General features: G+C 39.9%; 1 non-coding gene across 1 annotated transcript; it reads right to left on the reverse strand.

The window, feature by feature from the left end:
• Positions 1 to 11,374: 11,374 nt before the first annotated feature.
• LOC112998279 (small nucleolar RNA R71) lies at positions 11,375 to 11,481 on the reverse strand. Its single transcript, XR_003263315.1, has one exon. It is a non-coding gene; the product is annotated as a small nucleolar RNA R71 (small nucleolar RNA).
• Positions 11,482 to 11,746: the final 265 nt, after the last annotated feature.

Genomic DNA, 11,746 nt, shown 5'->3' on the forward strand with positions numbered 1-11,746 from the left:
TCATTCTTGATCTTTGGTACCAACAATGTTAACTTTATTATTATTTCAACAAAATTGCCCTCTCCTATTGGGCTACAATCTAATAAATAGGGTCATTCCTAGTTAATCTTCTTGAATACAGAACCAGCATGACTTAATATTTACATTTTTTCCATAAAAAAAAGCCTTTAATATTGTTCTCAGATGGAACTGTTCACAAGCAGCATAACTAGGAATGACCCTATTTATTAGATTGTAGCCCAATAGGAGAGGGCAATTTTGTTGAAATAATAATAAAGTTAACATTGTTGGAACCAAAGATCAAGAATGAAAAGTCTAACCCTTCAAAATTCACATAATTTTGATGATAACAAAATTTATGATATTTTAAGATCTAACAAGTTATTTTAGAATGCATCCAGACAAGAAAAAGATATAAATTCCTATCTTAGACACAATAAGAATATTTGTATAAAAAGTGGCATTGATGCTCTTTTAAAAGAAAGCATCCAAAGTTTTAGAAAGCCAAGCTTTCTCTGAACGTCCAAAGTGATTCATTTGTGTACATACCAAAATTCGGAGTTGTCCCACGTCACGGTGGATGTGGCCAATGTGGGCTCTAAGATCTCACACGTCAAACTGAGAGTTCCTTTTGTTAAGAAGATAAGAGGGGAACCTACAAAATAAAGGACTTTGACACTCAAGTAAGACGTGAGTTAGGAGAGTATGAAAAAAGTGAGATGAAACTTGGTACTTATAGAGTGAAAAGAGTAGGATGGCGTCTGCGCCATATGTGAGTTGGAAAAGAGTTTTTTTGGTCGTTGTCTGGGGTCAACAATGATAGGCCCAAAGTATGCTAGGGAGTTCCTCCTTCCATAGACCCTTAGACTTGTCAAGTCAAGTGTGCATGGCCCTGACGATAACTTTGTTGGCTGCCTTTGCCTAACCGTTGTCTAGGGATGTTCAACAAAGGTTACAAGTTGCTTGACGCCTAGTCTCGTCAGGAAGTCTTCATAAGTCAGTGACAATGGCGTAAGGGACATGTTAGTCGGTGAATACAACTAACTTTTGTGTATAAAACTTGTGTAAATTGTAGCAAACTCTTCCAATTTATGGTTACTTTGTAGTGTTATAAGTATTTTCAGTTAAGTATAGGTAATAAATACTTAGTACTTCCTTTTTGTGTGTTTAATAATCTTTTTCTCTCAATTTTAGGTTAATTAGGAAAGCTTTGGAAAGTGCTATTTTTCACCTTCTCGCTAAGCCAATCTACTGGCTTAGCGAGCCTCCGCTAAGCGCAACACTTATGGGCTAAGCGCGACGAAGACTCTGGAAGAAGATGAGCTATACAGGTTTGTTAAGCGCACCACTTCATCTCACTAAGCACACCACTTCAGTTCATCCGCTAAGCGAGAAAGGCACGCACTAAGCCGAAATTCACTAATGTGCGCTAAGCGGTCCATAAGTGCGCTAAGTGCACGAGCATAAACAAGGCCACCTATTTAAGCTTGAAATCAGATTTCAGAAGGAGTGTTTGGACTGGGATTCAGAGCTTTGCATGTCTAGGGTTTCTCGAGAGAGAAAGGTCCAAGTTCCACAGAGATTTTTCTCTGTGAAGATCTACAGAGACCAGAGCTTGAAGCAGGAGCCAGTTTGAGAGCTTGAGATGAGTTTGTGAGTGATTGTGAGATCCTAGAGGTAAAGAAGACATCCTCACCACTTGTATTTTTGCAATCGTTCATCTTGTTCTTCTCTTTGTTGTAAAGAAGGCTTCCTGGTATGGAAAGCTAAATCCTCTATTGGATCTTCCCTATAGGTACCTGATGTAAATATATTTTTTTTATCTATTTAATGATGTTTTGTGTGTTCTTTGTGCTATATGCTTTTCACTCCTGTATGCCTTTACCTTGATCACGTAGATGCATGCTTTGTTAGGGTCATTCAACAGTGGAAACTGGTCTGACTCTAAAGTCTTTGATAGTACAGGGCTAAGTTGTCGCACCATCACGAGGAATCGGGGTGCTATAAGTTAGTTGTGTATGTGTGTCTTAATGCGGTCCTGATTGAGTTTAGTCTTACAAGAGGAATCTACGGACGATGCTTGATCAGGATTAGGCTAAACTATCATGAGGAATTAGGGTTTAGTATCTCAGGAGACACCATAGGAACACATGAGCATCGTTATCTAGAGAATATCTTTTCAGCATCAGGCACCTATTAGGAAGACCAATGTATTTCTACTTATTTTTACACATCATTTCTCTCACGTGATTTTCTTTCTTTTTGCACAGATAATTTATACACCTATTCATATTCACACTTACCTTTACACACCAGACACCTATTTTCTGAAATAGCTTACCAAATAACACAAGTTCCCCGAGTGTTCAATACTTGGTTCTTGCCGTTTTATACTACTTGTGCGATCCGGTGCACTTGCCGGAAGCCAAACAAATTTTTGGCGCCGTTGCCGAGGAACTTCTTTTTATTTGGGAAGTTAGTTTGTCTTTAGGTGTCTATTCTTTATTTTCTTTGATTATTTTTGTGAATATTTGTTCTTAATTCCTATTTGTCTTTTCTTGTTAAACTGGATAACCGTTGTTCTGTTAGTATTGTATATGCATAGATCTCCCACCGGCAATTTAGTTCCTTTGGACTTAGAAATTGAGGCTACATTGTGAAGGAACAGAGCCGAGAGGAGAAGGAAACTTCTGCAAGACAAAGCAGTTGCATCCATTCTTGAGGAGGAGAATCATTTCTCTGACTTACTATCACCTGATTCACCATCATCAAGGGAATCCGCCACTCAATTACCTGAAGTCATTACCATGGAAGAAGAGCATGACCAGAGGATTACCCTTGAGGATTACTCAAGTAGTTCAGTACCACAATTTTTCACCAACATTGCACATCCTGAAGTGCAAGCTAACAACATCAACTACCCACATTCCTTTATTCATTTAATACAGGGGAATTTATTTCAAGGATTACCTAATGAAGACCCCTATGCACACTTGGCAACGTTCATTGAAATATGCAACACTATTAAGATTGTCGATGTACCAGACGAAGCCATTAGGCTCAACCTTTTCTCATTCTCATTGGCAGGAGAAGCCAAGAGGTGGCTCCACTCATTCAAAGGTAACAGTCTGAAAACCTGGGAATAAGTTGTTGAAAAGTTCCTAAAGAAATACTTCCCAGAGTCCAAGACTGCGGAAGGGAAAGCTATAATCTCTTCATTTTATCAGTTTCCTAATGAATCTCTGAGTGAAGCATTGGAGAGGTTCAGAGGCTTGTTGAGAAGAACTCCCACTCATGGGTTTTTTGAGCTAATCCAATTGAATATGTTTATAGATGGGCTGAGACCACAAACCAAGCAACTATTAGATGCTTCAGTAGGGGGAAAGATACAACTGAAGACCCCAGAAGAAGCAACTAAGCTAATTGAGAACATGTCAGCCAGTGATCATGTCATTCTAAGAGACAGAACCCATCAACCCACAAAGAAAAGCTTGATAGAGCTATCATCACATGACGCTTTATTGGCACAGAACAAGTTGCTTTCTAAGCAACTTGAGATTTCAAAAGAAACACTCGGTAAATTTCCAACTAATTCTGTTTTGCAGGTCACAGATTGTACCATCTGTGGTGAGGCTCATTAAACAGGCCAATGTATTCCCACTAAAGAAAACACTCAAGAAATTCATTATGTGGGAAATCAACAGCGACAAGGGTATACTCAAGGAGGATTTTCAGGCTTTCAGTAGGGTCCCTATAATCAACAAGGACAGTGGAGGACACACCCTGGTAACCAGTTCAACAAAGACCAGAGTGGGCCTTCAAACAGGCCAATCCAACAAGGACCTAACACATTCCAGAGGACTACTACGTTGGAGGAGACCTTGACTCAGTTTATGTAAGTAACAATGTCAAATCATAAAAGCACTGAGTTAGCACTGAAGAACCTTGAGGTCTAGGTGGGACAACTGGCCAAGCAGATAGCTGACAAGTCATCCAACAATTTTAAGGCAAATATAGAACAGAATCCCAAGGAGGAATGCAAAGTTGTGATGACAAGGAGAAAAAGGTTTGTGGAGGCTAAGGATGAGGATAATGTGGTGCATAAGAAGAAAACTGCTAACAAGAAAGGTACCGATGGCAAGAAAAATGAGGTAAGAGGTGAAAGTAATCAAGAGAAAGAGGAACAAATAATGGTCAAGAATAAAGAATTGAAGGACCAAGAAAAAGAAAAAGAAGTAGAAAAAGAAATAGAAAATGAAAAAAATGAAAAAGAAGAAAAAAATAATAAGAATGCAAAGAAGAGTAGAAGTGAAAAAGTTGTGGATGAAGGTGTGGAAGTACCATATCCTGTGGTACCTTCCAAGAAGGAAAAAGATTGTCATCTGGCGAGATTTTTAGACATTTTCAGGAAATTGGAAATAACTATGCCCTTCAGAGAAGCTTTGCAGCAGATGCCACTTTACTCTAAATTCTTGAAAGATATGTTAACAAGGAAGCATAAATATATTCACCAGGAAAACATCATAGTGGAAGGAAAGTGCTGTGCTGTGATCCAAAAGATCCTTCCACCCAAGCATAAAGATCCTGAGAGTGTAACTATTCCTTGTTCAATTGGAGAAGTCAATGTGGGAAAAGCTCTTATTGGCCTGGGAGCCAGCATCAATTTGATGCCACTCTCCATGTGCAGAAGATTGGGAGAGTTGGAAATAATGCCCACTCGAATGACTTTACAACTAGTTGACCACTCCATTACCAGGCCATATGGAGTAATTGAAGATGTGTTGGTCAGAATAAAACATTTTATCTTCCCGACAGACTTTGTGGTAATGGATATCTCTGAAGATACTGACATCCCTGCAATATTGGGAAGGCCATTCATGTTGACTGCAAGTTGCATAGTTGATATGGGGAAGAGGAAGCTGGAGCTAGGTTTTGAAGATCAGAAAATTGATTTTGATTTATTTGTTGAAAACAAGCCTGCTCCAGAACACAATGTCTGCTTACAGGTAATGGAAGGAGGTCAAGAGGTTCTGAAAGTAAGAACCAAAACATAAAATCACCCAGTGAGGTAAAAGCATCAAGTTAATGACATTAAAGAAGCGCTTCCTGGGAGGCAACCCAGTTTTAATTTCTGCTATTTTTGTTTTTCATGCATTTAATCATTTGGAACTTGCTGTATAATCTGTACATATGAGTATAGCAGCCTATCTTTGCATGTTTAACATAAGGGTTTCAATTTCTTGGGAAAAGGACTGAAAAATAACTTAGAAAACATTTTTCTGAAAAATAGTCCTTTCGCTAAGTGCGAGCCTCGTGCTAAGCGCATCTTTGATCATGCACTAAGCTGTGAGTCTCAAGCGCTTAGCGCCCAACCCTTGCATCTAAGGCTGATTTGGTATGCTAAGCTGGCCAAGGATGAGCTAAGCCAACTTCAATTCGATCTGAATTCGACTAAGCTTTAGCCTGATCGCTAAGCGATAGCTTATCCTTGGCTAAGTACGACTCAGTGTCGCCATGTGAGATTTGTTGTGGCATCCACTGAGCTAAGCGCTAGTCATGGCAGCTAAGCTGAATTCATTGCGGCAATGTGAGCACTAAGCGAGTTCTTATCAGCTAAGCGCATGCTCCTTTGTACTTAAGATGCATCATTTTAGCTAAGCCAGCTAGAGCCTGGCTTAGCGAGAGTGGCAGCTTTTCGGATCTGCAAACCTCGCTAAGCGGTCTTATCCTCGTGCTAAGCCAAGCCTATGTAAAAAAAATGAATTTTGAATTTGAAACGTCGACTAAGCGTGTAGATCCGCTAAGCGAGCCTTGTTGAGAAACCAAACGTCTCTCTGGCTCGCTTAGCGCAGCGTTCCGCTAAGCGAAAGTGTCGAAAACTACTTAAGTGAGTGTAACAGCAGTTACACTCACACTTGCCAGATTTCGGAAACACCTTCTCTACTCTCTCTCTCTCCAAAAATTTGCACATTTTGCATCTGTGCTTTCTCTTTGCATTGTCTACTTCCAATCCCAAAGCATTAACAATCCAAGTAAGTTCCTTGATTCTTTTTCTCTTTTTCTTGTCTAAACTTTAGGGTAGAAGATTTCAACTATATTTTTAGATTTTTAGGGTTTTTATGTTTTTTTAGAATTAGTTTAAGATTAGGACTATATACGCTTGTATACTGTATTGAGTATGATGCACACATTGCATGTCGGATATGCCTTTTAGAGGCTTGAAAAGTGCAGGAAAACGAATTGCGTTTTCTGCATTTTCTGGAAAACGCAATGAACTCGCTAAGCAAGCATGCTGCGCTAAGCGAGTTCATCAGAACTCAATGTGTATATGGGCGTTCCCGAAAGGACTCGCTAAGCAAACCTATCGTGCTAAGCGAGTTCATCCTTTGAGGATGAACACTCATCCTCTTGCTGAGCTACCCATAGCTAAGCGAGGCTGAATCGCTAAGCCTAGGTAACTCAAACAAATTTTTGTAAATAGCCACGCGTTAAGCCGAGCTTGCCTGAGCCAAGCACGATTTGTTGCGGCATCCGTTGAGCTAAGTGACCTTCGCTCGCTAAGCTCCCAATACTTAGTGGAATTTTTGAAGAGTTGCTGCCGCTAAGCGTAGCCTTTAAGGAGATTAGCACATATCCTTGCGGCAGATGTTCAGCTTAGCGGGCGATGTCTAGCTAAGCCAATTCTACAGAAGCTAAATTTCTTCAACTTCCGCTAAACGGCTCCTCATGTCGCTAAGCGGTAGTGTTTTTTTTTTTTTTTGCAAAGGCTAGCTAAGAGGACCATGTCTCGCTAAGCGACCAATATCTTTTTTAGTTTTATTTTTCAGTTTTTGAAATTCAAATAACTTGTGTCCTGATTAGTTGTTTGGTTCCTTTATATGCAGATGGCTTCTAGGAAACATAAAAGTATTAGTTCAAGACCCACAGCACAGTATGACACAAGGAGATTCTCTTCCTTAGATGCTTGGACCAGATACACAGATAATGTTCTAGGGAGAAACATTTTACCTGAGAGGAAGGTAAAGCTCTATCACATTGAGATAAATGATTTTAAAGCTGAACTGGAGAGGCGTAATTTCCATAAACGCCTCACCAATTTAGTTGATGGGAGCATAGACTTGGCTTTGGTGAAAGAGTTCTATGCAAATTTATACAATTCTGAGGACCATCCACCAAAGCAGTCCAGAGTCAGAGGTCATTTGGTGAAGATTGATGCTGATAGTCTCAACACATTCCTGGAGACACCTGTGGTATTAGCTGAGGGAGAGACTCTACTCGCATACTCCAGATACTGCAGGTTGCCTACAAACTTCAGAGAGATAGAGGCTATTTTATGCATACATGGCCGAGGGTTCATCTTGAACTCTGAGGGCCATCCTGGGAAGATTCTCAGGAAGGATTTGACTACACTAGCTCAGGTGTGGAGTGTCCTCTCATACTCCAACTTGGCCCTTACATCACATACCTCTGATCTGACAGTGGACAGAGCTAGGCTAATTTTTGGCCTAGTCTCTCACTTGGATATGAACATAGGAGCACTGATCTCTGGCCAGATGACCTCTATAGCCCAGTCTAACACTTCTAGACTTGGGTTCCCTACTCTGATAACCGCATTATGTAGGGCCAGTGGGGTTGTCTCTGATAGCCTTACCTTTGAGCGCCTAACCCCATTCATTAACTTGGCCTACATCAAGAAGAATTGTTGGAATCCCGACGATCTAACAGTTTCTATCCGAGGGGCTAGGAAGGCGAGGGCAAGGCCAACTGAGCTTCCTTCTACTTATGTAGCTCCTACTCCAGCATCCACTTCAGCAGTCCCTTCTATCCCAGCTCAGACAGATTCTCAGCGCTTTGAAGCCATGCTTCAGAGCATTCATCAAGAACAGATCATTTTACTACAAAGTTTACAGGTGGTGGTGCCTCCAGGATCTATTCCTTCAGTTGAGCAGTTCAGGGAGATGGTAGCCTGGCCCGGGACCCAACCTTCTCTTCATAGGGAAGATGAAGGTCCCACAGCCCAGGTACCTCAACATATGGAGGATGAGTCATCTGAGGCCACCATCCCAGAGCCATTTGATATAGGAGAAGAGGCAGAGGAGACACAGGTGAGACAGGTAGCTACTGCCACTCCTGAGCGATCCCTTAAGGCTACTTCAAAGCCTTTTGCACCAGTGGTAAACCTACCCTCACCTCAGCCTGCAGCAAACCCCTTCACTCCTCTCCTAGAGATGCCAGAGGACCCGACTACACCATTCCTAGCTATGGACACTTCTCCTCCAACTACTCCAGTGCTTCAGCTGATAGATGAGGAGGATGGTCAGACACAGGACACCCAGGACCAGTCATATGAATTTTGATTCCTGATGATACTTTTTGCTTTTTGATTTATTATTTTTATAATTTTGGTTTTCGTACAGTATTTCCTTTATGTTTACATACACTGCTAGTTTTATTTATGAGTAGTTCGTTTGCTCATCCTGAAGCATTTTGAATAGTTTAACTTGGTTTTCAATGATATGGTAGTGAAGCACTTTTATTGACTTATGAAAATAGTTGTATGCTTTTATTTTGAGTTGAGTGCATGATTGTGATGGAGTTTGTGTTTCTTTTCATGAGTTTGAGCAAGTGTGTATGTTAGACAAAGAAAGAACAAGAATGTGAACTTGAATTTAGAATTGTTAGTCAGTAGACAGATTGATTGAGAAAGAAAAGCTTAAATCTCTAAATTTTAGAATGAAATGTATAAACGAGAACATGATGAAGGCCGTGATTGTACATACACAAGCCTTTTGACCAAAGAGCTTACCTTGAATGATTGATGTGCCATCATTTTCTTCTATTTTCTAAACCCTTTTTGCACCATTTTAATTACTGATTGGTCTTAATTGTCAATTAATTAGGCAGTTTTATTATTTGGGCCTATTTAGCTAATTTGATGTTTTTAATCTAATTTCAGGAATTAATGAAACATTGGGCTTAATCCAGATTTTGGTTGTGGACTTGAAGAGGGCAAATAAAGCAGCGCTTACCTTAGTTAATTTCTAATTAGGAAATTTCGCAATTTTATTTTATGTTGTTCAGTGTTTATTTCATTTTGGGCCAGAGTATTGTAATAGGGCCCAGTGACTTTGAGTGACTCTTTTTAAACAGCAGCCTTGGGATTCGTGCAAGGCATTCTGTCATGCTATTCATTATTCAGAGCTTTGGTTTTAGGGTTTTTACGTTTTCTGCCTTGATGCTACTGTTCACGTAATGCAATTTTACGTTTTCTACTTCTAATTACAATTTCGTTCTTGCTTCTTCTTCTACTCTCATTTACGTTTCTGTTCATTTACATTTCTGCTTTATGTTTCATTTGCGTTTACTGTTTGAATCCATGGAAGGCTAGATTTTCTGGTGTTGTTTCCTTTTAAGGACGAAACCCAACTCTCTTTGAGGTTTCGCTTGTAATGTGGCTTCCTGGCAGTTTTCCCTTCACTAGTTATCCCAAATTCGTGAATATTAATCAGTGCATGCTTCGTGTTCGATTAATTGCCTCTGAGCCTAACTTGTGTTTCATGCTTAATGGACGAAGGGCTAACTGGTGTATGTGGTGCCTAATCACGTATTGAAAACCCTAAGTTGATTTTCGCTTAGTAAATTGAAATAGGGTTGGATTAAGTGGTTGACTGTTAGGGACGAATTCTCCATAACCCAGGATAAGAGAATGGCTTCTGAATCAGAGGAAACAACCCGTTTTTAATATTAGTAGTTTAAAATTCCAGTTTACTTGTTCTGCTCTTTAATCACGAAACAAACAAACCCCCCCAATCGTTACTGTTACTGCGCAAGTATATTATGAACATTTGGTTTGTCATTGCTCGTTAGGAAACGACCTAGGATCACTTCCTAGTTACTGCATTTTCATGTTTATTTCATTCGGGTGTGACCTCGATTAAATTTGGCGCCGTTGCCGGAGAGCAGTGTCCAAAGGTTCATAATAGCTAGCTAGTGTTGTGTGTTTAATGCTTTCGTGTTTTATGTTTAATTGTTAGTATTGTGTTAGTATGTGTGTTAGTGTTGTTTAGTGTCCTGGTATTTTGTTTAGTGTGTGTTTTGTTTCAGTTTTCCCATTAAGCGTTTCCCCTGTTTCAGTCTTGGGTGTTTTGCTGTGAATAGTGTTTTGCGACGGACTTAGCGACCACTTTTGCTTGCGGCAAAACAGAGTAGTAGTAGAAATCAATTAGAGACGGATTTTAGCGACCACCCATGCTGAATTATTTGTGATTTTTTGTTTTAGTAGCTAGGGTTGTTATTTTTGGTGGAATTTTTTTTGTGGTAACTTCTTTTAATCCATGTTTTGTGGGAAAAATAGCTAGAGCCTTTAGTTTGGTCAAATTTGAAAGTTTCAAAAAACTAGCAAATTTTGTGTTTGTCAAAACTTCAAACGGCCATAACTTTTGCTCCAGTTATCAGAATCGCAATTATTATACATGCATTTGGGGTAGAAAAAAATTTCCTATGCCTATGGCCGGCTGGGGTCTCCATCGTCCATAAAAAGCGATTCTGTCAAAAGTTTTCTATTTTTCAAGTTTTATTCACTTATTTTTCTTAACCCAACAATTTTAGCTTTCATAGTTAGACTTTGAATTTTTGTCTGAAATTTTTTGTGCTATCTTCTCATCATTTTATAAGGTTGCTCACAAAATTTCAAGTTATTTGGATATCATTTGAGGGTAGCTGTAGTTCAAACATGCACCTTTATTTACATGACAAGGCAACTAGTTGTGCATGCTGAATGTAGTGTATGACTAGAGGCAATCCATCTGACTTACAACCCTTTGACCCTGAGATAGATAGGACATTTCATAGATTAGTTAGGCATCATTTTATACCTTTTGATCATCCTGAGCATTCCATTACTGGTGAATCTGTGCATTCTGTTATTAGTGATTTTGAACATCCTAATTTGGAGCATTATAATTTTGAGCATTCTGATTTTTCACGTTCTGAGAACATGGCACAACCTCTACCCCGTGAGAGGACTCTAAGGGAAATGGCTGTACCTGATTTCACCTACGAAAGCTTGCGCATCCAATACCCTGATGAGGATGTCCCATATGTTCTTAAAACTGGACTGATTCGTTTGCTTCCAAAGTTTCATGGCCTTGCAGCTGAAGACCCGCACAAAAATTTAAAGGAATTTCATATTGTCTGCTCCACCATGAAACCCCCAGATGTCCAGGAGGATCACATATTTCTGAAGGCTTTTCCTCATTCTCTGGAGGGAGTGGCAAAGGACTGGCTTTATTACCTTGCTCCAAGGTCCATCACGAGCTGGGATGACCTTAAGAGAGTATTCTTAGAAAATTTTTTCCCTGCTTCCAGGACCACAGCCATCAGGAAAGATATCTCAGGTATTAGACAACTCAGTGGAGAGAGCCTGTATGAGTACTGGGAGCGATTTAAAAAACTATGTGCCAGTTGCCCTCACCATCAGATTTCGGAGCAGCTTCTTCTCTAATATTTTTATGAAGGACTCAGTAATATGGAGAGAAGTATGATAGATGCTGCCAGTGGTGGAGCCCTTGGAGACATGACTCCTGCTGAAGCCAGAAATTTAATTGAGAAGATGGCTTCCAACTCTCAGTAGTTTAGCGCCAGAAATGATGCCATAGTCATTAGAGGAGTGCATGAGGTAGCTACAAACTCAGCTGCATCATCTGAGACTAAGAAGCTTGAAGGAAAACTGGATGCATTGGTTAAC

Source organism: Glycine max, chromosome 10 (assembly GCF_000004515.6).
Source record: "Glycine max cultivar Williams 82 chromosome 10, Glycine_max_v4.0, whole genome shotgun sequence".
NCBI lineage: Eukaryota > Viridiplantae > Streptophyta > Magnoliopsida > Fabales > Fabaceae > Glycine > Glycine max.